Source organism: Phyllobates terribilis, unplaced genomic scaffold, assembly GCF_046119375.1.
Source record: "Phyllobates terribilis strain yellow unplaced genomic scaffold, ASM4611937v1 Scaffold_125__1_contigs__length_5108534, whole genome shotgun sequence".
In the NCBI taxonomy this organism is placed as follows: domain Eukaryota; kingdom Metazoa; phylum Chordata; class Amphibia; order Anura; family Dendrobatidae; genus Phyllobates; species Phyllobates terribilis.
Genome location: NW_027362885.1, coordinates 4,656,305 through 4,681,500, shown reverse-complemented (window position 1 = coordinate 4,681,500; position 25,196 = coordinate 4,656,305). Strand labels below are relative to the sequence as shown.

The window sequence follows — 25,196 nt, the reverse complement described above, 5'->3', positions numbered from 1 at the left end:
TTGCCTGTAAAAATGAACAACTCCAAAAACATTCAGAAGTTCATTAAATTACACATACTTTCAGAAAGAATTTCGCTAACACCTTGAAGGTGCAGAAATGTTTCCCTCCTTGCCTTTAAAGATCCACAATTTTATTAATTATTTTTCCAGTAACATAGCTATATGATGGTTTTATTGCAGTTTTGAATGACAATTTCCGTTATCAAATAAAGTACACTGCATAACGAAAAAAAATTCAGAGTTTGATAAAACAAAAACACACACAGTGGGGAAAATAAGTATTTGAAACACTGCCGATTTTTCAAGTTTTACCACCTACAATGAATGGAGGGGTCTGTAATTGTTATCGTAGATACACCTCAGACACAGAATCTCAGAAAAAAAAAAAAGCAAACAATCATATCGTATGATTTTTATATATTTCATGTAATAAAAATGCAAATTAAGTATTTGATACAACTTAAAACTTAAATATTTGGTACAGAAACCTTTGTTTACAATTACAGAGGTCAAACGTTTCCTGAAGTTCTTGACCAGGTTTGAGGACACTGCAGCAGGGATTTTAGCCCACTAATCCATACAGATCTCCAGATCTTTCAGGTTTCGGGGCAGTTGTTGGGCAACATTGAGTTTCAGCTCTCTCCAAAGATTTTCTATTGGGTTAAGATCTGGAGACTGGCTAGGCCACTCCAGGACTTTGAAATGCTTCTTAACCTTAGTTGCCCTGACTGTGTGTTTCAGATCATTGTCAAGCTGGAAGACCCAGCTACGACCAATCTTCAATGCTCTTACTGACAGAAGGAGGTTATTGGCCAAAATCTCACGATACATTACTCCACATCCATTCTCCCTTTAATACGGTGCAGTCATCCTGTCCCCTTTGCAGAAAAGCACTCCCAAAGTATGCTTCCCCCACCATGCTTCACGGGTGGGACTGTGTTCTTGGGGGTTGTACTCAACATTCTTCTTCCTCCAAATATGGCTGTGGATACCAAAAAGATCTATTTCGGACTCCTCTAACCACATGACCTTCTCTGGATCATCCAGTTGGACATTCGCGAACTTCAAACGGACTTGGACATGTGCTGGCATGAGCAGGTGGACCTTGCGTGCTCTGCAGGATTTTAATCCATGACAGTGTAGTGTTACAAATGGTAATGTTTGAGACTGTAGTCCCAGCTCTCTTAAGGTAATTGACCAGGTCCTCCCGTGTAGTTCTGGGCCAATTCCTGACCTTTCTCAGAATTATCCTTACCCCACGAGGCGAGATCTTGCATGGAGCCCCAGACCAAGGAAGATTGCCAGCCATTTTGCTTCTTCCATTCTCTAATAACTGTGCCAACAGTTGTTGCCTTCTCACGAAGCTGCTTGCCTATTGCCCTGTAGCCAATCCCAGCCTTATGCAGGTCTACAATTTTGTCCCAATTTTGGACCATGGTGCAGAAGCTGGAGTGTTAATAATGGAGTATGTGGACAGGTGTCTTTTATACAAGTAACGAGTATAAACAGAAACAATTAATACAGAAACTAAGGGCAGAGTAGGAGGGCTTCTAAAGAAAAATCTAACAGGGCTGTGAGCCAGAATTCTTGATGGTTGATAGATGATCAATTACTTTAACATCATACAACGTGATTTCCATTTATTTCCTTAACTATTCTGTTGCTCACAGTTGAAGTGTTGTAACAATAAAAAATTACAGACCTCTATTCTTTGTAGGTAGGAAAACTTGCAAAATCGGCAGTGTATCAAATACTTATTTTACCCATTGTACAAACAGAGAAGACGCGGGCCAAAAGGGAAGGAAGACGTGGGCCAAAAGGAAGAGGTATGAAGGACGCGGGCCAGAAAAGGACGCGGGCCAGAAAAGGACGCGGGCCAAAAAGGACCAGGTATGGAGGACGCGGGCCAGAGGACGAGGATGCGGGCCAAAGGACGAGGTATGGAGGACGCAGGCAAAAAGGACGAGTTATGGAGGACGCGGGACAGGGGACCAGGTATGGAGGACGCGGGCCAAAAAGACGCGGGCTAGGGGACCAGGTATGGAGGACGCGGGCCAGGGGACCAGGTATGGAGGACGTCGGCCAAAAGAACGAGGTAAGGAGGACGCGGGCCAAAGGACGAGGACGCGGGCCAGAGGACCAGATATGGAGGACGCGGGCCAAAAGGACCAGGTATGGGGGACGTGGGCTAAAAGGACCAGGTATGGAGGACACGGGCCAAAGGACCAGGTATGGAGGACGTGGGCCAAAGTACCAGGACGCGGGCCAGAGGATGAGGTCGAGGGCCACAAAGGACGAGGTATGAAGGACTCGGGCCAGAAAAGGACGAGGGCCAGAAAAGGACGCGGGCCAAAAAGGATCTGGTATGGAGGACGCGGGCCAAAAAGGACGAGGTATGGAAGACGCGGGCCAGAGGACGAGGAATGGAGGACGCGGGCCAAAAGGACGAGGTATGAAGGACGCGGGACAGGGGACTAGGTATGGAGGACACGGGCCAAAAAGGACCAGGTATGGAGGACGCGGGCCAAAAGAACGAGGTAAGGAGGACGCGGGCCAGAGGACGCGGGCCAAAGGATGAGGTATGGAGGACACGGGCCAAGGTACGAGGACGCGGGCAAGAGGACGAGTACGAGGGCCACAAAGGACGAGGTATGAAGCACGCGGGCCAGAAAGGACGCGGGCCAGAAAAGGACGAGGGCCAAAAAGTAACAGGTATGGAGGACGCAGCCAAAATGACCAGGTATGGAGGACGCGGGCCAGAGGACGAGGAATGGAGGACGCGGGCCAAAAGGACGAGGGATGAAGGACGCGGGACAAAAAGGACGAGGTATGGAGGACGCGGGCCAAAAAGGACGAGGTATGGAGGACGTGGGCCAAAAAGGACGAGGTATGGAGGACTCGGGCCAAAAAGGACCAGGTATGGAGGACGCGGGCCAAAAAGGACCAGGTATGGAGGACGCGGGCCAAAAAAAAACAGCTATGGAGGACGCGGGCCAAAAATGACCAGATATGGAGGACTCGGGCCAAAAAGGACCAGGTATGGAGGACGCGGGCCAAAAATAACCAGGTATGGAGGACTCGCGCCACAAAGGACCAGGTATGGAGGACGCGGGCCAAAAAGGACCAGGTATGGAGGACGCGGGCCAAAAAGGACCAGGTATGGAGGTCGCGGGCCAAAAAGGACCAGGTATGGAGGACGCGGGCCAGAGGACAAGGACGCGGGTCAGAGTACGAGGACGCGGGCCAGAGGACGAGGTACGGAGGACTCGGGCCAAAAGGAAGAGGTATGGAGGACGTGGGCCAGGGGACCAGGTCTGGAAGACACGGGCTAAAAGAACGAGGTAAGGAGGACGCGAGCCAGAGGACAAGGACACGGGCCAGAGGACGAGGTATGGAGGACGCGGGCCAGAGGACGAGAACGCGGGCCAAAAGGGACGAGGTGTGGAGGACACGGGCCAAAAGGACGAGGTGTGGAGGACGCAGGCCAAAATGACCAGGTATGGAGGACACAGGCCAAAATGACCAGGTATGGAGGACACAGGCCAGAGAACCAGGTATGGAGGACGCGGGCCAAAAGGACCAGGTATGGAGGACGCGGGCCAAAAGGACCAGGTATAGAGGACGCGGGCCAAAAGGACCAGGTATGGGGGACGTGGGCTAAAAGGACCAGGTATGGAGGACACGGGCCAAAGGACCAGGCATGGAGGACGCGGGCCAAAGAATGAGGACGCGGGCCAGAGGACGAGGTCGCGGGCCACAAAGGACAAGGTATGAAGGACGAGGGCCAGAAAAGGACGAGGGCCAGAAAAGGACGCGTGCCAAAAAGGATCAGGTATGGAGGATGCGGGCCAAAAAGGACGAGGTATGGAAGACGTGGGCCAGAGGACGAGCAATGGAGGACGCGGGCTAAAAGGATGAGGTATGAAGGACGCGGGATAGGGGACTAGGTATGGAGGACGCGGGCCAAAAAGGACCAGGTATGGAGGACGCGGGCCAAAAGAACGAGGTAAGGAGGACGCGGGCCAGAGGACGAGGATGCGGGCCAGAGGACGAGGTATGAAGGACGCGGGCCAAAAGCGACGAGGTATGGAGGACGAGGGCGCAGGCCAGAGGACGAGGTATGGAGGACGCGGGCCAAAAGGACGAGGACGCAGTCCAGAGGACGAGGTATGGAGGACGCGGGCCAGAGGACGAGGACCAAAAGGGACGAGGTGTGGAGGATGCGGGCCAAAAGGACAAGGTGTGGAGGACGCGGGCCAAAAGGTCAAGGTATGGAGGACGTGGGCCAAATAACCAGGTATGGAGGACGCGGGCCAAAGTATGAGGACGCGGGCCAGAGGACGAGGTCGCGGGCCACAAAGGACGAGGTATGAAGGACTCGGGCCAGAAAAGGACGCGGGCCAGAAAAGGACGCGGGCCAGAAAAGGACGCGGGCCAGAAAAGGACGCGGGCCAGAAAGGATCAGGTATGGAGGATGCGGGCCAAAAAGGACGAGGTATGGAAGACGTGGGCCAGAGGACGAGCAATGGAGGACGCGGGCCAAAAGGACCAGGTATGGAGGATGCGGGCCAAAAGAACGAAGTATGGAGGACGCGGGCCAAAAGGACGAGGACGCAGTCCAGAGGACGAGGTATGGAGGATGCGGGCCAGAGGACGAGGACCAAAAGGGACGAGGTGTGGAGGACGCGGGCCAAAAGGACAAGGTGTGGAGGACGCGGGCCAAAAGGTCCAGGTATGGAGGACGTGGGCCAAACGACCAGGTATGGAGGACGCGGGCCAAAAGGAACAGGTATAGAGGACGCGGGCCAAAAGGACCAGGTATGGGGAACGCGGGCCAAAAGGACCAGGTATGGGGAACGCGGGCCAAAAGGACCAGGTATGGAGGACGCGGGCCAAAGGACCAGATATGAAGGACGCGGGCCAGAAAAGGACATGGGCCAAAAAGGACCAGGTATGGAGGACGCGGGCCAAAAAGGACCAGGTATGGAGGACGCAGGCCAGAGGACGAGGAATGGAGGACGCGGGCCAAAAGGACCAGGTATGGAGGACGCGGGCCGAAAAGGACCAGGTAAGGAGGACGCGGGCCAAAAAGGACCAGGTATCGAGGACGCGGGGCAAAAATGGCCAGGTATGGAGGACGCGGGGCAAAACGGACGAGGTATGGAGGACGCGGGCCAAAAAGGACGAGGTATGGAGGACTCGGGCCAAAAAGGACCAGGTATGGAGGACGCGGGTCAAAAGGGACAAGGTATGGAGGACGCGGGCCAAAAAAAAAATAAGTATGGAGGACGCGGGCCAAAAAGAACCAGGTATGGAGGACGCAGGCCAAAAAAGGACCAGGTATGGAGGACGCGGGCCAAAAAGGACCAGGTATGGAGGACGCGGGCCAAAAATGACCAGGTATGGAGGACTCGGGCCAAAAATGACCAAGTATGGAGGACGCGGGCCAAAAAGGACCAGGTATGGAGGACGCGGGCCAAAAAGGACCAGGTATGGAGGACGCGGGCCAAAAAGGACCAGGTATGGAGGACACGGGCCAAAAGGACCAGGTATGGAGGACGCGGGCCAAAAGGACCAGGTATGGAGGACGCGGGCCAAAAAGGACCAGGTATGGAGGACGCGGGCCAAAAAGGACCAAGTATGGAGGACGCGGGCCAGAGGACGAGGTATGGAGGACGCGGGCCAAAGGACGCGGGTTAGGGGACCAGATATGGGGGACGCGGGCCAAGGGACCAGGTATGGAGGACGCGGGCCAAAAAGGACCAGGTATGGAGGACGCGGCCAAAAGAACGAGGACGCGGGCCAGAGGACGAGGACGCGGGCCAAAAGGACCAGGTATGGAGGACGCGGGCCAGAGGACAAGGTATGGAGGACGCGGGCCAGAGGACCAGGTATGGAGGACGCTGGCCAGAGGACCAGGTATGGAGGACACGGGCCAGTGGACGAGGACGCGGGCGAGAGGACGAGGACGCGGGCCAGAGGACGAGGACGCGGGCCAGAAGACCAGGTATGGAGGATGCTGGCCAGAGGAACAGGTATGGAGGACACGGGCCAGTGGACGAGGACGCGGGCCAGAGGACGAGGACGCGGGCCAGAGGACGAGGACGCGGGCCAGAAGACCAGGTATGGAGGATGCTGGCCAGAGGAACAGGTATGGAGGACACGGGCCAGAGGACACGGGCTAGGGGACCAGGTATGGAGGACGCGGGCCAGGGGACCAGGTATGGAGAACGCGGGCCAGGGGACCAGGTATGGAGAACGCGGGCCAAAAAGGACCAGGTATGGAGGACGTGGGCCAAAAAGGACCAGGTATGGAGGACGCGGCCCAAAAGAACGAGGACGCGGGCCAGAGGACGAGGACGCGGGCCAAAAGGACGAGGTATGGAGGACGCGGGCCAGAGGACAAGGTATGGAGGACGCGGGCCAGAAGACCAGGTATGGAGGATGCTAGCCAGAGGAACAGGTATGGAGGACACGGGCCAGAGGACGAGGACGCAGGCCAGAGGACGAGGACGCGAGCCAGAGGACGAGGATGCGGGCCAGAGTACCAGGTATGGAGGACGCCGGCCAAAAGGCCCAGGTATGGAGGACATGGGCCAAAAGGACCAGGCATGGAGAATGCGGACCAAAAGGACCAGGTATTGAGGACGCGGGCGAAAAAGGACCAGGTATGGAAGAGGTGGGCCAAAAAGGACTAGGTATGGAGGACGCGGACCAAAAAGGACCATGTACGGAGGACGCGGGCCAGAGAATGAGGACGCGGGCCAGAGGATGAGGTATGGAGGATGCGGGCCAAAAGGACGAGGTATGGAGGACACGGGCCAGGGGACCAGGTATGGAGGACGCGGACCAAAAGAGGAGGAAGCGGGCCAGAGGACGAGGACACGGGCCAGAGGACGATGACGCCGACCCAAAAGGACGAGGTATGGAGGACGTGGGCCAGAGGACAAGGACCCAAAAGGACAAGGTATGGAGGACGCGGGCCCAAAAGGACGAGGTATGGAGAATGCGGGCCCAAAAGGACGAGGTATGGAGGACGCGGGCCCAAAAGGACGACGTATGCAGGACGCGGGCCAAAAAGGACGAGGTATGGAGGACGCGGGCCAAAAAGGACGAGGTATGGAGGACGCGGGCCAAAAAGGACGAGGTATGGAGGACGCGGGCCAAAAAGAACGAGGTATGGAGGACGCGGGCCAAAAAAGGACCAGGTATGGAGGACGTGGGCCAGAAAACCAGGTATGGGGGACGCGGGCCAAAGGACGAGGACACGGGCCCAAAAGGACGAGGTATGAAGGACGTGGGCCAGAAAAGGACGCGAGCCAGAAAAGGACGCGGGCCAAAAAGGACCAGGTATGGAGGACGCGGGCCAAAAAGGACCAGGTATGGAGGATGCAGGCCAGAGGACGAGGACGCTGGCCAGAGGACGAGGACGCGGGCCAAACGACGAGGTATGGAGGACATGGGACAGGGGACCAGGTATGGAGGACGCAGGGCAAAAGAATGAGGTAAGGAAGACGCGGGCCAGAGGACGAGGTTGCGAGCCAGAGAAAGAGGTATGGAGGACGTGGGCCAAAAGGAACAGGTATGGAGGACACGGGCCAAAAGTACCAGGTATGGCGGACGCGGGCCAGAAAACCAGGTATGGGGGACGCGGGCCAAAGCACGAGGACGCGGGCCAGAGGACGAGGACGCAGGCCCAAAAGGACGAGGTATGAAGGACGCGGGCCAGAAAAGGATGCGGGCCAGAATAGGACGCTGGCCAAAAAGGACCAGTTATGGAGGACGCGGGCCAAAAAGGACCAGGTATGGAGGATGCGGGCCAGAGGACGAGGACGTGGGCCAAAGGACGAGGTATGGAGGACGCGGGCAAAAAGGATGAGGTATGGAGGACGCGGGACAGGGGACCAGGTATGGAGGACACGGGCCAAAAGAACAAGGTAAGGAGGACGCGGGCCAGAGTACGAGGTTGCGGGCCAGAGAACGAGGTATGGAGGACGCAGGCCAGAGGACGAGGACACGGGCCAGAGGTCTAGGTATGGAGGACGCGGGCCAAAAGGGACGAGGTATGGAGGACGTGGGACAAAAAGGACCAGGTATGGAGGACGCGGGCCAAAAAGGACCAGGTATGGAGGATGCGGGCCAAAAAAAAAACAGGTATGGAGGACACGGGCCAAGAAGGACCAGGTATGGAGGACGCGGGCCAAAAAAGGACCAGGTATGGAAGACGCGGGCCAAAAAGGAGCAGGTATGGAGGACGCGGGCCAAAAAGGAACAGGTATGGAGGACGTGGGCCAAAAAGGACCAGGTATGAAGGACGCGGGCCAAAAAGGACCAGGTATGGAGGACGCGGGCCAAAAGGACCAGGTATGGAGGACGCGGGCCAAAAAGGACCAGGTATGGAGGACGCGGGCCAAAAGGACCAGGTATGGAGGACGCGGACCTAAAGGACCAGGTATGGAGGACGAGGGCTAGAAAACCAGGTATGGAGGACGCGGGCCAAAGAACGAGGACGCGGACCAGAGGACGCGGGCCCAAAAAGACGAGGTATGATGGACGCGGGCCAGAAAAGGACGCGGGCCATAAAGCACCAGGTATGGAGGACGCGGGCTAAAAAGGACCAGGTATGGAGGACGCGGGCCAAAAAAGGACCAGGTATGGAGGACGTGGTCCAAAAAGGACAAGGTATGGAGGATGCAGGCCAGAGGATGAGTACGCGGGCCAGAGGACGAGGACGCGGGCCAAAGGACGAGGTATGGAGGACGCGGGCAAAACGGACGAGGTATGGAGGACGCGGGACAGGGGACCAAGTATGGAGGATGCGGGCCAAAAGAACGAGGTAAGGAGGACGCTGGCCAGAGGACGAGGTTGCGGGCCAAAGAGCGAGGTATGGAGGACGCGGGCCAGAGTACGAGGTTGCGGGCCAGAGAACGAGGTATGGAGGACACGGGCCAAAAGGATTCGGGCTAGGGGACCAGGTATGGAGGACGCGGGCCAGGGGACCAGGTATGGAGGACGCGGGCCAAAAGAACAAGGTAAGGAGGACGTAGGCCAGAGGACGAGGACGCGGGCCAGAGGTCGAGGTATGGAGGACGCGGGCCAAAAGGGGCGAGGTATGGAGGACGCGGGCCAAAAGGGACGAGGTTTGGAGGACGCGGGCCAAAAGGGACGAGGTTTGGAGGACGCGGGCCAAAAAAAAAACAGGTATGGAGGACACGGGCCAAGAAGGACCAGGTATGGAGGACGCGGGCCAAAAAAGGACCAGGTATGGAGGACGCGGGCCAAAAAGGAGCAGGTATGGAGGACGCGGGCCAAAAAGGACCAGGTATGGAGGACGTGGGCCAAAAAGGACCAGGTATGAAGGACGCGGGCCAAAAAGGACCAGGTATGGAGGACGTGGGCCAAAAGGACCAGGTATGGAGGACGCGGACCTAAAGGACCAGGTATGGAGGACGAGGGCTAGAAAACCAGGTATGGAGGACGCGGGCCAAAAAGGAACAGATATGGAGAATGCGGACCAGAGGACGAGGCCGCGGGCCAAAGGACGAGGTATGGAGGACGCGCGCAAAAAGGACGAGGTATGGAGGACGCGGGACAGGGGACCAGGTATGGAGGACGCGGGCCAAAAGAACGAGGTAAAGAGGACGCGGGCCAGAGGACGAGGACGCGGGCCAGAGGACGAGGTATGGAGGACGCGCGCCAAAAGGGACGAGGTATGGATGACGCAGGTCAAAAGGACGAGGACGCAGGCCAGAGGACGAGGTATGGAGGACGCGGGCCAGAGGACGAGGACCAAAAGGGACGAGGTGTGGAGGACGCGGGCCTAAAGGGACGAGGTGTAGAGGACGCGGGCCAAAAGGACAAGGTGTGGAGGACGCGGGCCAAAAGGACCAGGTATGGAGGACGCGGACCAAAGGACCAGGTATGGAGGACGCGGGCCAAAGGACCAGGTATGGAGGACGCGGGCCAAAAGGACCAGGTATGGAGGACGCGGGCCAAAGGAGCAGGTATGGGGGACACGGGCCAAAAAGTAGCAGGTATGGAGGACGTGGGCCAAAAAGGACCAGGTATGGAGGATGCGGGCCAAAATGGACCAGGTATGGAGGACGCGGGCCAAAATGGACCAGGTATGGAGGACGCGGGCCAAAAAAGACCAGGTATGGAGGACGTGGGCCAAAAAGGACGAGGTATGGAGTACACGGGCCAAAAAGGACCAGGTATGGAGGACGCGGACCGAAAAGGACCAGGTATGGAGGACGCGGGCCGAAAAGGACCTGGTATGGAGGACGCGGGCCAAAAAGGACCAGGTATGTAGGACGCGGGCCAAAAAGCACCAGGTATGGAGGACGCGGGCCAAAAAGGACCATGTAAGGAGGACTCGGGCCAAAAAGGACCAGGTATGGAGGACGCGGACCGAAAAGGACCAGGTATGGAGGACGCGGACCGAAAAGGACCAGGTATGTAGGACGCGGGCCAAAAAGCACCAGGTATGTAGGACGCGGGCCAAAAAGGACCATGTAAGGAGGACTCGGGCCAAAAAGCACCAGGTATGGAGGACGCGGGCCAAAAAGGACCATGTAAGGAGGACTCGGGCCAAAAAGGACCAGGTATGGAGGACGAGGGCCATAAAGGACCAGGTATGGAGGACGCGGGCCAAAAAGGACCAGGTATGGTGGACGAGGGCCAAAAAGGACCAGGTATGGAGGACGCGGGCCAAAAAGGATGAGATATGGAGGACGCGGGCCAAAAAGGACGAGGTATGGAGGACACGGGCCAAAAAGGACGAGGTATGGAGGACGCGGGCCAAAAAGGACCAGGTATGGAGGACGCGGGCCAAAAAGGACCAGATATGGAGAACGCGGACCAGAGGACGAGGCCACGGGCCAAAGGACGAGGTATGGAGGACGCGCGCAAAAAGGACGAGGTATGGAGGACGCGGGACAGGGGACCAGGTATGGAGGACGCGGGCCAAAAGAACGAGGTTAAGAGGACACGGGCCAGAGGACGAGGACGTAGGCCAGAGGACGAGGACGCAGGCCAGAGGACGAGGTATGGAGGACGTGGGTCAAAAAGGACCAGGTATTGAGGACGCGGGCCAAAAAGGACCAGGTATGGAGGACGCGGGCCAAAATAAAAACAGGTATGGAGGACGCGGGCCAAAAAGGACCAGGTATGGAGGACGCGGGCCAAAAAAGGACCAGGTATGGAGGACGCGGGCCAAAAAGGACCAGGTATGGAGGACGCGGGCCAAAAAGAACCAGGTATGTAGGACGCGGGCCAAAAAGGACCAGGTATGGAGGGCGCGGGCCAAAAGGACCAGGTATGGAGGACGCGGACCTATAGGACCAGGTATGGAGGACGCGGGCCAAAGAACGAGGACGCGAACCAGAGGACGAGGACGCGGGCCCAAAAGGATGAGGTATGATGGACGCGGGCCAGAAAAGGATGCGGGCCATAAAGGACCAGGTATGGAGGATGCGGGCCAAAAAGGACCAGGTATGGAGGACGCGGGCCAGAGCATGAGGACGCGGGACAGAGGACGAGGACTCGGGCCAAAGGACGAGGTATGGAGGACGCGGGCAAAAAGGACGAGGTATGGAGTATGCGAGACAGGGGACCTGGTATGGAGGACGCGGGCCAAAAGAACGAGGTAAGGAGGACGCGGGCCAGAGGACGAGGTTGCGGGCCAGAGAACGAGGTATGGAGTACACGGGCCAGAGTACGAGGTTGCGGGCCAGAGAACGAGGTATGGATGACACGGGCCAAAAGGACGCGGGCTAGGGGACCAGATATGGAGGACGCGGACCAGGGGACCAGGTATGGAGGACGCGGGCCAAAAGAACGAGGTAAGGAGGAAGCGGGCCAAAAGGACGAGGACGCAGGCCAGAGGACGAGGTATGGAGGACGCGGGCCAAAAAGGACCAGGTATGGAGGACGTGGGCCAAAAAGGAGCAGGTATGGAGGACGCGGGCCAAAAAAAAACAGGAATGGAGGACGCGGGCCAAAAAGGACCAGGTATGGAGGACGCGGGCCAAAAAAGGACCAGTTATGGAGGACGCGGGCCAAAGAACGAAGACGCGGACCAGAGGACGAGGAGGCGGGCCTAAAAGGACGAGGTATGATGGACGCGGGCCAGAAAAGGACGTGGGCCATAAAGGACCAGGTATGGAGGACTTGGGCCAAAAAGGACCAGGTATGGAGGACGCGGGCCAGAGGATGAGGACGCGGGCCAAAGGACGAGGACGCGGGCCAAAGGACGAGGTATGGAGGACGCCGGCAAAAAGGACGAGGTATGGAGGACGCAAGACAGGGGACCAGGTATGGAGGATGCGGCCCAAAAGAACGAGGTAAGGAGTACGCGGGCCAGAGGATGAGGTTGCGGGCCAGAGAACGAGGTATGGAGGACACGGGCCAGAGAACGAGGTATGGAGGACACGGGCCAAAAGGACGCGGGCTAGGGGACCAGGTATGGAGGACGTGGGCCAGGGGACCAGGTATGGAGGACGCGGGCCAAAAGGACGAGGACGCAGGCCAGAGGACGAGGTATGGAGGACACGGGCTAAAAAGGACGAGGTATGGAGGACTCGTTTCAAAAAGGACCAGGTATGGAGGACGCGGGCCAAAAAGGACCAGGTATGGAGGACGCGGGCCAAAAAAAACCAAGTATGGAGGACGCGGGCCAAAAAGGACCAGGTATGGAGGACGCGGGCCAAAAATGGACCAGGTATGGAGGACGCGGGCCAAAGAACGAGGACGCGGACCAGAGGACGAGAAGGCGGGCCTAAAAGGACGAGGTATGATGGACGCGGGCCAGAAAAGGACGTGGGCCATAAAGGACCAGGTATGGAGGACGTGGGCCAAAAAGGACCAGGTATGGAGGACGCGGGCCAGAGGATGAGGACGCGGGCCAGAGGACGAGGACGCGGGCCAAAGGACGAGGTATGGAGGACGCGGGCCAAAAGAACGAGGTAAGGAGGATGCGGGCTAGAGGACGAGGTTGCGGGCCATAGAACGAGGTATGGAGGACGCAGGCCAGAGTACGAGGTTGCGGGCCAGAGAACGAGGTATGGAGGACAAGGGCCAAAAGGGACGAGGTATGGAGGACGCGGGCCAAAAGGACGAGGACGCAGGCCAGAGGACGAGGTATGGAGGACGCGGGCTAAAAAGGACGAGGTATGGAGGACTCGTTTCAAAAAGGACCAGGTATGGAGGACGCAGCCCAAAAAAAAACAGGTATGGAGGACGCGGGCCAAAAAGGACCAGGTATGGAGGAAGCGGGCCAAAAAAGGACCAGGTATGGAGGACGCGGGCCAAAGAGCGAGGACGCGGACCAGAGGACGAGGAGGCGGGCCTAAAAGGACGAGGTATGATGGACGCAGGCCAGAAAAGGACGTGGGCCATAAAGGACCAGGTATGGAGGACGTGGGCCAAAAAGGACCAGGTATGGAGGACACGGGCCAGAGGATGAGGACGCGGGCCAGAGGACGAGGATGCGGGCCAAAGGACGAGGTATGGAGGACGCGGGCAAAAAGGACGAGGTATGGAGGACGCGAGACAGGGGACCAGGTATGGAGGACGCGGGCCAAAAGAACGAGGTAAGGAGGACGCGGGCGAGAGGACGAGGCTGCGGGCCAGAGAACGAGGTATGGAGGATGCGGGCCAGAGTACGAGGTTGCGTGCCAGAGAACGAGGTATGGAGGACAGGGGCCAAAAGGACGCGGGCTAGGGGACCAGGTATGGAGGACGTGGGCCAGGGGACCAGGTATGGAGGACGCGAGCCAAAAGAAAGAGGTAAGGAGGACGCGGGCCAGAAGACGAGGTATGGAGGACACGGGCCAAAGTATGGAGGACGCGGACCAAAAGGACGAGGACGCAGGCCAGAGGACGAGGTATGGAGGACGCGGGCCAAAAAGGAGGAGGTATGGAGGACTCGTTTCAAAAAGGACCAGGTATGGAGGACGCGGGCCAAAAAGGACCAGGTATGGAGGACGCGGCCAAAAAAACAACAGGTATGGAGGACGCGGGCCAAAAAGGACAAGGTATGGAGGACGCGGGCCAAAAAAAAAACAGGTATGGAGGACGCGGGCCAAAGAAAAAAACAGGTATGGAGGACGCGGGCCAAAAAGGACCAGGTATGGAGGGCGCGGGCCAAAAAGGACCAGGTATGACGGACACGGGCCAAAAAGGACCAGGTATGGAGGACGCGGGCCAAAAGGACCAGGTATGGAGGACGCGGACCTAAAGGACTAGGTATGGAGGACGCGGGCTAGAAAACCAGGTATGGAGGACGCGGGCCAAAGAACGAGGACGCGGACCAGAGGACGAGGATGCGGACCCAAAAGGACGAGGTATGATGGACGCGGGCCAGAAAAGGACGCGGGCCAAAAAGGACCAGGTATGGAGGACGCGGGCCAGAGGATGAGGACGCGGGCCAGAGGACGAGGACGCGGGCCAAAGGACGAGGTATGGAGGACACGGGCCGAAAAGGACCAGGTAAGGAGGACGCAGTCCAAAAAGGACCAGGTATGGAGGACGCGGGCCAAAAAGAACCAGGTATGGAGGACGCGGGCCTAAAAGGATGAGGTATGGAGGACACGGGCCAAAAAGGACGAGGTATGGAGGACTCGGGCCAAAAAGGACCAGATATGGAAGACGCGGGCCAAAAAAAAACAGGTATGGAGGACGCGGTCCAAAAAGGACCAGGTATGGAGGACGTGAGACAAAAAAGGACCAGGTATGGGGGACGCGAGCCAAAGAACGAGGACGCGGTCCACAGGATGAGGACGCGGGCCAAAGGACGAGGTAAGGAGGACGCGGGCCAGAGAACGAGGTATGGAGGACGCGGGCTAAAAGGACATGGGCTAGGGGAACAGGTATGGAGGACACGGGCTAGGAGACCAGGTATGGAGGACGCGGGCCAAAAGAATGAGGTATGGAGGACGCGGGCCAGAGGACGAGGACGCGGGCCAGAGGACGAGGTATGGAGTACGCGGGCCAAAAGAACGAGGTAAGGAGGACGCGGGCCAGAGGACGAGGTTGCCGGCCAGAGAACGAGGTATGGAGGACGCGGGCCAAAAGGACACGGGCTAGGGGACCAGGTATGGAGGACGCGGGCTACGGGACCAGGTATGGAGGATGCGGGCCAAAGTACGAGGACGCGGACCAGAGGACGAGTATGCGGGCCACAAAAGACGAGGTATGAAGGACGCGGAGCAGAAAAGGACGCGGGCCAAAAAGGACCAGGTATGGAGGACGCGGGCCAAAAAGGACCAGGTATGGAGGACGCGGGTCAAAAAGGACCAGGTATGGAGGACGCGGGCCAAAAAGGATGAGGTATGGAGGACTCGGGCCAAAAAGGACCTCCATACCTGGTCCTTTTTGGCCCGCGTCCTCCATACCTGGTCCTTTTTGGCCCGCGTCCTCCATACCTGGTCCTTTTTGGCCCGCGTCCTCCATACCTGGTCCTTTTTGGCCCGCGTCCTCCATACCTGGTCCTTTTTGGCCCGCGTCCTCCATACCTGGTCCTTTTTGGCCCGAGTCCTCCATACCTCATCCTTTTTGGCCCGCGTCCTCCATACCTGGTCCTTTTTGGCCCGCGTCCTCCATACCTGGTCCTTTTTGGCCCGCGTCCTCCATACCTGGTCCTTTTTGGCCCGCGTCCTTTTCTGCTCCGCGTCCTTCATACCTCGTCTTTTGTGGCCCGCATACTCGTCCTCTGGTCCGCGTCCTCGTACTTTGGCCCGCATCCTCCATACCTGGTCCCGTAGCCCGCGTCCTCCATACCTGGTCCCCTAGCCCGTGTCCTTTTGGCCCGCGTCCTCCATACCTCGTTCTCTGGCCGGCAACCTCGTCCTCTGGCCCGCGTCCTCCTTACCTCGTTCTTTTGGCCCGCGTACTCCATACCTCGTCCTCTGGCCCGCGTCCTCGTCCTCTGGCCCGCGTCCTCCATACCTGGTCCTTTTTGGCCCGAGTCCTCCATACCTGGTCCTTTTTGGCCCGCGTCCTCCATACCTGGTCCTTTTTGGCCCGCGTCCTCCATACCTGGTCCTTTTTGGCCCGCGTCCTCCATACCTGGTCCTTTTTGGCCCGAGTCCTCCATACCTCGTCCTTTTGGGCCCGTGTCCTCCATACCTCATCCTTTTAGGCCCGCGTCCTCCATACCTGGTTCTTTTTGGCCCGCGTCCTCCATACCTGGTCCTTTTTGGACCCAAAAGGACGAGGTATGATGGACGCGGGCCAGAAAAGGACGCGGGCCATATAGGACCAGGTATGGAGGACGCGGGCCAAAAAGGACCAGGTATGGAGGACGCGGGCCAGAGGATGAGGACGCGGGCCAGAGGACGAGGACGCGGGCCAAAGGACGAGGTATGGAGGACACGGGCCGAAAAGGACCAGGTAAGGAGGACGCAGTCCAAAAAGGACCAGGTATGGAGGACGCGGGCCAAAAAGAACCAGGTATGGAGGACGCGGGCCTAAAAGGATGAGGTATGGAGGACACGGGCCAAAAAGGACGAGGTATGGAGGACTCGGGCCAAAAAGGACCAGATATGGAAGACGCGGGCCAAAAAGGACCAGGAATGGAGGACGCGGGCCAGAGGACGAGGACACGGGTCAGAGTACGAGGACTGGGGCCAGAGGACAAGGTATGGAGGACGCGGGCCAAAAGGAAGAGGTATGGAGGACGTGGGCCAGGGAACCAGGTCTGGAGGACCCGGGCTAAAAGAACGAGGTAAGGAGGACGCCGGCCAGAGGACAAGGTATGGAGGACGCGGGCCAGACGACGAGGACGCGGGCCAAAAGGGACGAGGTGTGAAGGACACAGGCCAAAAGGACCAGGTATGGAGGACGCGGGCCAAAAAGGACCAGGTATTGAGGACGCGGGCCAAAAACGACCAGGTATGGAGGACGCGGGCCAAAAAGGACCAGGTATGTAGGACGCGGGCCAAAAAGGACCAGGTATGGAGGACGCGGGCCAAAAAGGACCAGGTATGGAGGACGCGGGCCAAAAAGGACTAGGTATGGAGGACGCGGGCCAAAAAGAACCATGTATGGAGCACGCGGGCCAAAATGGACCAAGAATGGAGGACGCAGGCCAGAGGACGAGGACGCGGGTCAGAGTACGAGGACTCGGGCCAGAGGACAAGGTATGGAGGACGTGGGCAAAAGGAAGAGGTATGGAGGACGTGGGCCAGGGGATCAGGTCTGGAGGACCCGGGCTAAAAGAACGAGGTTATGAGGACGCGGGCCAGAGGACGAGGTATGGAGGACGTTGGCCAGACGACGAGGACGCGGGCCAAAACGGATGAGGTGTGGAGGACACGGGCCAAAAGGATGAGGTGTGGAGGACGCAGGCCAAAAGGACCAGGTATGGAGGACGCGGGCCAGAGGACCAGGTATGGAGGACGCGGGCCAAAAGGATCAGGTATGGAGGACGTGGGTCAAAAGGACCAGGTATGGAGGACGCGGGCCAAAAGGACCAGGTATGGAGGACGCGGGCCAAAAGGACCAGGTATGGAGGACGAGGGCCAGAAAACGAGGTATGGAGGACGCGGGCCAAAAAGGACCAGGTATGGAGGACGCGGGCCAAAAAGGACCAGGTATGGAGGACGCGGGCCAAAAAGGACCAGGTATGGAGGACGCGGGCCAAAAAGGACCAGGTATGGAGGATGCGGTCGAAAAAGGACCAGGTATGGAGGACGCGGGCCAAAAAAAAACAGATATGGAGGACGCGGTCCAAAAAGGACCAGGTATGGAGGACGTGGGCCAAAAAAGGACCAAGTATGGAGGACGCGGGCCAAAAAAGGACCAGGTATGGAGGACGCGGGCCAAAAGGACCAGGTATGAGGACGCGGGCCAGAAAACCAGGTATGGGGGACGCGGGCCAAAGAACGATGACGCGGGTCAGAGGATGAGGACACGGGCCAAAAAGGATGAGGTATGAAGGACGCGGGCCAGAAAATGACGCGGGCCAAAACGGACAAGGTATGGAGGACGTGAGCCAAAAAGGACCAGGTATGGAGGACGCGGGCCAAAAAAAAACAGGTATGGAGGACGCGGTCCAAAAAGGACCAGGTATGGAGGACGTGGGCCAAAAAAGGACCAAGTATGGAGGACGCGGGCCAAAAAAGGACCAGGTATGGAGGACGCGGGCCAAAAGGACCAGGTATGAGGACGCGGGCCAGAAAACCAGGTATGGGGGACGCGGGCCAAAGAACGATGACGCGGGTCAGAGGATGAGGACACGGGCCAAAAAGGATGAGGTATGAAGGACACGGGCCAGAAAATGACGCGGGCCAAAACGGACAAGGTATGGAGGACGCGAGCCAAAAAGGACCAGGTATGGAGGACGCGGGCCAGAGGACGAGGACACGGGCCAAAGGACGAGGTATGGAGGACGCGGGCAAAAAGGACGAGGTATGGAGGACGCGGGACAGCGGACCAGGTATGGAGGACGCGGGCCAAAAGAACGAGGTAAGGAGGACGCGGGCTAGAGGAAGACATTGCGGGCCAGAGAACGAGGTATGGAGGACGCGGGCCAAAAGGACGCGGGCTAGGGGACCAGGCATGGAGGACGTGGGCTAGGGGACCAGATATGGACGACGCGGGCCCAAAGAATGAGGTAAGGAGGACGCGGGCCAGAGGACTAGGACGCGGGCCAGAGGACGAGGTATGGAGGACGCGGGCCAAAAGGGACGAGGAAAGGAGGACGCGGGCCAGAGGACGAGGACGCGGGCCAGAGGACGAGGTATTGAGGACGCGGGCCAAAAGGGAAAAGATATGGAGGACGCGGGCCAAAAGAACGAGGTAAGGAGGACGCGGGCCAGAGGACGAGGTATGGAGGACGCGGGCCGAAAGGGACGAGGTATGGAGGACGCGGGCCAAAAGGAAGAGGACGCAGGCCAGAGGACGAGGTATGGAGGACGCGGGCCAAAAGGGACGAGGTGTGGAGGACGCGGGCCAAAAGGACAAGGTGTGGAGGACGCGGGCCAAAAGGACAAGGTATGGAGGACGCGGGCCAAAAGGACCAGGTATGGAGGACGCGGGCCAAAAGGACCAGGTATGGGGGACGCGGGCCAAAAGGACCAGGTATGGAGGACGCAGGCCAAAGGACCAGGTATGGAGGACGTGGGCCAAAGTACGAGAGGACGAGGACGAGTACGCGGGCCACAAAGGACGAGGTATGAAGGACGCGGGGCAGAAAAGGACACTGGCCAGAAAAGGATGCGGGCCAGAAAGGACCAGGTATGGAGGACGCGGGCCTAAAAGGACCAGATATGGAGGACGCGGGCCGAAAAGGATCAGGTTAAGAGGACGTGGGACATAAAGGACCAGATTAGGAGGACGCGGGCTAAAAAGGACCAGGTATGGAGGAAGCGGGCCAAAAAGGACCAGGTATGGAGGACGCGGGCCAAAAAGGATGAGGTATTGAGGACGCAGGCCAAAAAGGACGAGGTATGGAGGACTCGGGCCAAAAAGGAGCAGGTATGGAGGACGCGGGCCTAAAAGGACCAGGTATGGAGAACGCGGGCCAAAAAAAAACAGGTATGGAGGACACGGGCCAAAAAAGACCAGGTATTGAGGACGCTGGCCAAAAAGAACCAGGTATGGAGGACACGGGCCAAAAAGGACCAGGTATGGAGGGCGCGGGCCAAAAAGGACCAGGTATGGAGGACGCGGGCCAAAAAGGACCAGGTATGGAGGACGTGGGCCAAAAAGGACCAGGTATGGAGGACACGGGCCAAAAAGGACCAGGTATGGAGGATGCGGGCCAAAAAGGACCAGGTATGGAGGACGCGGGCCAAAAAGGACCAGGAATGGAGGACGCGGGCCAGAGGACGAGGACACGGGTCAGAGTACGAGGACTCGGGCCAGAGGACAAGGTATGGAGGACGCGGGCCAAAAGGAAGAGGTATGGAGGACGTGGGCCAGGGGACCAGGTCTGGAGGACCCGGGCTAAAAGAACGAGGTAAGGAGGACGCCGGCCAGAGGACAAGGTATGGAGGACGCGGGCCAGACGACGAGGACGCGGGCCAAAAGGGACGAGGTGTGGAGGACACAGGCCAAAAGGACCAGGTATGGAGGACGCGGGCCAAAAAGAACCAGGTATGGAGGATGCGGGCCAAAAAGGACCAGGTATGGAGGACGCGGGCCAAAAAGGACCAGGTATTGAGGACGCGGGCCAAAAACGACCAGGTATGGAGGACGCGGGCCAAAAAGGACCAGGTATGTAGGACGCGGGCCAAAAAGGACCAGGTATGGAGGACGCGGGCCAAAAAGGACCAGGTATTGAGGACGCGGGCCAAAAACGACCAGGTATGGAGGACGCGGGCCAAAAAGGACCAGGTATGTAGGACGCGGGCCAAAAAGGACCAGGTATGGAGGACGTGGGCCAAAAAGGACCAGGTATGGAGGACGCGGGCCAAAAAGGACTAGGTATGGAGGACGCGGGCCAAAAAGAACCATGTATGGAGCACGCGGGCCAAAAAGGACCAGGAATGGAGGACGCGGGCCAGAGGACGAGGACGCGGGTCAGAGAACAAGGACTCGGGCCAGAGGACAAGGTATGGAGGACGCGGGCCAAAAGGAAGAGGTATGGAGGACGTGGGCGAGGGGATCAGGTCTGGAGGACCCGGGCTAAAAGAACGAGGTTATGAGGACGCGGGTCAGAGGACGAGGTATGGAGGACGTTGGCCAGACGACGAGGACGCGGGCCAAAACGGACGAGGTGTGGAGGACGCAGGCCAAAAGGACCAGGTATGGAGGACACGGGCCAGAGGACCAGGTATGGAGGACGCGGGCCAAAAGGACCAGGTATGGAGGACGCGGGCCAAAAGGACCAGGTATGGAGGACGCGGGCCAAAAGGACCAGGTATGGAGGACGCGGGCCAAAAGGACCAGGTATGGAGGACGAGGGCCAGAAAACCAGGTATGGAGGACGCGGGCCAAAGAACGAGGACGCGGGCCCAAAAGGACAAGGTATGAAGGACGCGGGCCAGAAAAGGACGCGGGCCAAAAAGGACCAGGTATGGAGGACGCGGGCCAAAAAGGACCAGGTATGGAGGACGCGGGCCAGAGGACGAGGACGCGGGCCAAAAAGGACCAGGGATGGAGGACGCGGGACAGGGGACCAGGTATGAAGGACGCGGGCTAAAAGGACCAGGTATGGAGGACGCGGGCCAGAGGACGAGGACAAGGGCCTAAGGACGAGGTATGGAGGACGCGGGCAAAAAGGACGAGGTATGGAGGACGCGGGACAGGGGACGAGGTATGGAGGACGCGGGCCAAAAGAACGAGGTAAGGAGGACGCGGGCTAGAGGAAGACATTGCGGGCCAGAGAACGAGGTATGGAGGACGCGGGCCAAAAGGACGCGGGCTATGGGACCAGATATGGACGACATGGGCCCAAAGAATGAGGTAAGGAGGACGCGGGCCAGAGGACTAGGACGCGGGCCAGAGGACGAGGTATGGAGGACGCGGGCCAAAAGGGACGAGGAAAGGAGGACGCGGGCCAGAGGACGAGGACGCGGGCCAGAGGACGAGGTATTGAGGAAGCGGGCCAAAAGGGAAAAGATATGGAGGACGCGGGCCAAAAGAACGAGGTAAGGAGGACGTGGGCCAGAGGACGAGGACACGGGCCAGAGGACGAGGTATGGAGGACGCGGGCCGAAAGGAAGAGGACGCAGGCCAGAGGACGAGGTATGGAGGACGCGGGCAAAAAGGGACGAGGTGTGGAGGACGCGGGCCAAAAGGACAAGGTGTGGAGGACGCGGGCCAAAAGGACAAGGTATGGAGGACGCGGGCCAAAGGACCAGGTATGGAGGACGCGGGCCAAAAGGACCAGGTATGGAGGACGCGGGCCAAAAGGACCAGGTATGGGGGACGCGGGCCAAAAGGACCAGGTATGGAGGACGCAGGCCAAAGGACCAGGTATGGAGGACGTGGGCCAAAGTACGAGGACGCGGGCCACAAAGGACGAGGTATGAAGGACGCGGGGCAGAAAAGGACGCGGGCCAGAAAAGGCTGCGGGCCAGAAAGGACCAGGTATGGAGGACGCGGACCTAAAAGGACCAGGTATGGAGGACGCGGGCCGAAAAGGACCAGGTTAGGAGGACGTGGGACATAAAGGACCAGGTTAGGAGGACGCGGGCTAAAAAGGACCAGTTATGGAGGACGCGGGCCAAAAAGGATGAGGTATGGAGGACGCAGGCCAAAAAGGACGAGGTATGGAGGACTCGGGCCAAAAAGGAGCAGGTATGGAGGACGCGGGCCTAAAAGGACCAGGTATGGAGAACGCGGGCCAAAAAAAAATAGGTATGGAGGACGCGGGCCAAAAAAGACCAGGTATTGAGGACGCGGGCCAAAAAGAACCAGGTATGGAGGACGCGGGCCAAAACGGACCAGGTATGGAGGGCGCGGGCCAAAAAGGACCAGGTATGGAGGGCGCGGGCCAAAAAGGACCAGGTATGGAGGACGTGGGCCAAAAAGGACCAGGTATGGAGGACACGGGCCAAAAAGGACCAGGTATGGAGGATGCGGGCCAAAAAGGACCAGGTATGGAGGACGCGGGCCAAAAAGGACCAGGAATGGAGGACGCGGGCCAGAGGACGAGGACGCGGGTCAGAGTACGAGGACTCGGGGCAGAGGACAAGGTATGGAGGACGCGGGCCAAAAGGAAGAGGTATGGAGGACGTGGGCCAGGGGACTAGGTCTGGAGGACCCGGGCTAAAAGAACGAGGTAAGGAGGACGCCGGCCAGAGGACAAGGTATGGAGGACGTGGGCCAGACGACGAGGACGCGGGCCAAAAGGGACGAGGTGTGGAGGACACAGGCCAAAAGGACCAGGTATGGAGGACGCGGGCCAAAAAGAACCAGGTATGGAGGATGCGGGCCAAAAAGGACCAGGTATGGAGGACGCGGGCCAAAAAAGACCAGGTATTGAGGACGCGGGCCAAAAACGACCAGGTATGGAGGACGTGGGCCAAAAAGGTCCAGGTATGTAGGACGCGGGCCAAAAAGGACCAGGTATGGAGGACGCGGGCCAAAAAGGACCAGGTATGGAGGACGCGGGCCAAAAAGGACTAGGTATGGAGGACGTGGGCCAAAAAGAACCATGTATGGAGGACGCGGGCCAAAAAGGACCAGGAATGGAGGACGCGGGCCAGAGGACGAGGACGCGGGTCAGAGTACGAGGACTCGGGCCAGAGGACAAGGTATGGAGGACGCGGGCCAAAAGGAAGAGGTATGGAGGACGTGGGCCAGGGGACCAGGTCTGGAGGACCCGGGCTAAAAGAACGAGGTTATGAGGACGCGGGCCAGAGGACGAGGTATGGAGGACGTTGGCCAGACGACGAGGACGCGGGCCAAAAGGGACGAGGTGTGGAGGACACGGGCCAAAAGGATGAGGTGTGGAGGACGCAGGCCAAAAGGACCAGGTATGGAGGACGCGGGCCAGAGGACCAGGTATGGAGGACGCGGGCCAAAAGGACCAGGTATGGAGGACGTGGGCCAAAAGGACCAGGTATGGAGGACGCGGGCCAAAAGGACCAGGTATGGAGGACGCGGGTCAAAAGGACCAGGTATGGAGGACGAGGGCCAGAAAACCAGGTATGGAGGACGCGGGCCAAAGAACGAGGACGCAGGCCCAAAAGGACAAGGTATGAAGGACGCGGGCCAGAAAAGGACGCGGGCCAAAAAGGACCAGGTATGGAGGACGCGGGCCAGAGGACGAGGACGCGGGCCAAAAAGGACCAGGTATGGAGGACGCGGGACAGGGGACCAGGTATGAAGGACGCGGGCTAAAAGAACGAGGTAAGGAGGACGCGAGCCAGAGGACGAGGTTGCGGGACAGAGAACGAGGTATGGAGGATGCGGGCCAAAAGGACGCGGGCTAGGGGACCAGGTATGGAGGACGCGGGCCAGGGGACCAGGTATGGAGGACGCGGGCAAAAGAACGAGGTAAGGAGGACACGGTCCAGAGGACGAGGACGCGGGCCAGAGGACGAGGTATGAAGGACGCGGTTCAAAAGAGACGAGGTATGGAGGACGCGGGCCAAAAAGGACCAGGTATGGAGGACGCGGGCCAAAAAGGACCAGGTATGGAGGACGCGGGCCAAAAAGGACCAGGTATGGAGGACGCGGGCCAAAAAGGACCAGGTATGGAGGACGCGGGCCAAAAAGGACCAGGAATGGAGGACGCGAGTCAGAGTACGAGGACTCGGGCCAGAGGACAAGGTATGGAGGACGCGGGCCAAAAGGAAGAGGTATGGAGGACGTGGGCCAGGGAACCAGGTCTGGAGGATGCGGGCCAGACAACGAGGACGCGGGCCAAAAGGGACGAGGTGTGGAGGACACAGGCCAAAAGGACCAGGTATGGAGGACGCGGGCCAAAAAGAACCAGGTATGGAGGATGCGGGCCAAAAAAGACCAGGTATTGAGGACGCGGGCCAAAAAGGACCAGGTATGGAGGACGCAGGCCAAAAAGGACCAGGTATGGAGGACGTGGGCCAAAAAGCACCAGGTATGGAGGACGCGGGCCAAAAAGGACTAGGTATGGAGGACGCGGGCCAAAAAGGACCAGGTATGGAGCACGCGGGCCAAAAAGGACCAGGTATGGAGGACGCGGGTCAGAGGACGAGGAAGCGGGTCAGAGTACGAGGACGAGGGCCAGAGGACAAGGTATGGAGGACGCGGGCCAAAAGGAAGAGGTATGGAGGACGTGGGCCAGGGGACCAGGTCTGGAGGACCCGGGCTAAAAGAACGAGGTTATGAGGACGCGGGCCAGAGGACGAGGTATGGAGGACGCGGGCCAGACGACGAGGACGCGGGCCAAAAGGGACGAGGTGTGGAGGACACGGGCCAAAAGGATGAGGTGTGGAGGACGCAGGCCAAAAGGATCAGGTATGGAGGACGCGGGCCAAAATGACCAGGTATGGAGGACGTGGGCCAAAAGGACCAGGTATGGAGGACGCGGGCCAAAAGGACCAGGTATGGAGGACGCGGGCCAAAAGGACCAGGTATGGAGGACGCGGGCCAAAAGGACCAGGTATGGAGGACGTGGGCCAGAAAACCAGGTATGGAGGACGCGGGCCAAAGAACGAGGACGCGGGCCCAAAAGGACAAGGTATGAAGGACGCGGGCCAGAAAAGGACGCGGGCCAAAAAGGACCAGGTATGGAGGACGCGGGCCAAAAAGGACCAGGT

At 58.9% G+C, this 25,196-nt stretch overlaps 1 pseudogene; it reads right to left on the bottom strand.

Moving 5' to 3' along the window:
• Positions 1 to 25,196, bottom strand: part of LOC141203876 (UDP-glucuronic acid decarboxylase 1-like) — a 90,225-nt pseudogene that overhangs the window by 42,926 nt on the left and 22,103 nt on the right.